Source organism: Otolemur garnettii, unplaced genomic scaffold, assembly GCF_000181295.1.
Source record: "Otolemur garnettii isolate 467f Iridium unplaced genomic scaffold, OtoGar3 scaffold00038, whole genome shotgun sequence".
In the NCBI taxonomy this organism is placed as follows: Eukaryota; Metazoa; Chordata; class Mammalia; order Primates; family Galagidae; genus Otolemur; species Otolemur garnettii.
The window spans coordinates 4,173,424-4,175,656 of NW_003852433.1; the positions used below are offsets into that span (position 1 = coordinate 4,173,424).

Consider the following 2,233-nt stretch of genomic DNA (forward strand, 5'->3'; position numbering starts at 1 on the left):
CATTATGTACATATTTGACGTGGTTTATGAGGTCAGAAGAGCTATACTTTATTATGTCCAAAAGATCTATAATTTACAAAAAGTCCTAGGCAGCATCGCACACATAGGGGACTTATGATGAATGAGAAGAGAAGCCTAGAATCTGTCACATGCACAGAACAATTGTGGAAAATGGGATTGGGGATCCAGACACCACTATATACAAATGAAACCCATGAAGAATGAGAAGGGAAGCGTAGAAATTGTTATATATATGAGTCTAGGTGAGAAAGGAGACCTACAGAAAACATCCCCCAAATCCCATGATTAATGTGGGATGCTAGAAACCATCATAATCTTTGGAAGTAATGGTAGTGAAGGAATTTCAAGACTTAGAAATCTCTGGCTCAGCGCCTGTGGCTTAAGCGGCTAAGGAGCCAGCTGAGCTGGTGGGTTCGAATCCAGCCTGGGCCCGCCAAACAACACTGACGGCAACCAAAAAATAGCCGGGCGTTGTGGCAGGTGCCTGTAGTCCCAGCTACTTGGGAGACCGAGGCAGGAGAATCGCTTGAGCCCAGGAGTTGGAGGTTGCTGTGAGCTGTGATGCCACGGCACTCTACCCAGGGAGACAGCTTGAGGCTCTGTCTCAAAAAAAAGAGAAATCCCCTCACCCAAGAGGTACATGGGGGAAGGAGTAGGGCCCTAGAACACACCATGCCCAAGAGCCCCACCATGAGGGGACCTGGAAACAATCACTGACAAAGGAGACATTTCGAAAATGGACAGAGTGGAGGCTGGCACCCCTGCAAGACAGATAATTAGAAGGCTGTTTTGGAGCATTGTATTCTGACTCCCCATCCTCCCTGGCTCCTCCTCATGCAGTCTGGCTCGGATGCCCTACTTCCTGGTAGTTATTAGTGAGGATGTGGGTAGCACCTAGCATCTGCCCTGCCCTCTCAGTTCTTGATTGTGGGGTCAGTGATGGATACAGCCGTGGGAGCCCTCCACCCTGCACGAGTCCTCCCCCGTGTCTCCCCATGACTACTGAGGCCCTGCTACCTCTCCAGAAAACCTTTCCAGAGCACCCCTTGCAGGCCCTAAATCTCCCATAAGCCCCTAAGCCCCTACTCAGCCTCTGGCTCTAGAGCCTCTTAAGGCTACTGTCAGGATGGGCATGAGCAGAGCTGAGGGGTCACGTAGTCCCAAACGAGCCACACCCTCTGCCTCCTCTAGGCCCTCACTAGCCTCTCTTGGAGCCCTGGGTCTGGGAGCACATTTTCCACGTAGCCCAAGAGAAGCAGGAGAGGCTAGGTCAAGGCAGAATTAACCTGGGCAGTCCTTCCCAACATGGGAACTCCTGGCAGTGGAACAGCATGCCTGGGATACCCTAGACCAGTCCTCAAACCCAAGACCACTTGTTGGAGGGGTTCCCCAAGAGGTAGCAGGGCTCCTGCCCATCCACTTCCTCCCCATCATCCACCTGCATTTCTGCCCCAGCTTGCTGCCTGCCAGGGAGGGGACCCGCTGAGCCGGGGATTGCATGAGGCTTTGGGGGCTAGAGGGCGGGCTCTGTTGGGGACAGGTGCAGATGGGGTCCTGTGCTGGCAAATTCCCTGAGGGCTCCTATATATAGGCCACCTACCAAGTCACCCTTAGCACATCTTTCAGAAACAGTGGCCGTCTTATGGTGCAGCAGTGACACCTGGTGGTCATGATTATGCAATGCAGGATCTGGAGTGATGGGCTAAGGCAGCCCATCTTGATTAGACTAAAGCTTGCACCCCTTATTCAGGCAAGGAAACTGAGACCCAACTCTGCAGAGAGAATCCTTTGCAAAATGGGAATAGGAGCCCAGGCTTTTGAGTTCCCAGGGCCAGATAACCAGCTACTATTCACCAAGCATCTCCTCTGTAGGTACCAGGCCTAGAGTTGGGACTCAGATGTCATTTGGATATGACCTCAGGGTGATCACAGTGAGGTGGGGTGGGAATAAGAATGGAGGGAGATGCTTTAGTGTCCTCCTGGAGGGGACAGATTTAAGCTTGAAGGTGCATTAACCAGGCACAGGATGTTAAGGAGGAGGAGAGAGCACAATAAGTGCAAGGGGTCTGGGGTGTTTGGGGAGCTACAGATACTTGGAGTGGGACAGGAAGAGAGTGGGGCAGAGGCCATAGAGTCTCTCAGGATTTGGAGGCCATATTAAGGACTTTGAACTTTGTTCTATGAGCAGCAGGGAATCAGTGAAGTCTTTTTT

The 2,233-nt window shown here is 51.8% G+C and overlaps 1 protein-coding gene across 1 annotated transcript in view; it reads left to right on the forward strand.

Moving 5' to 3' along the window:
- EMID1 (EMI domain containing 1) overlaps positions 1-2,233 on the forward strand; it is a 100,611-nt gene that overhangs the window by 84,461 nt on the left and 13,917 nt on the right. The window lies entirely within an intron of this gene.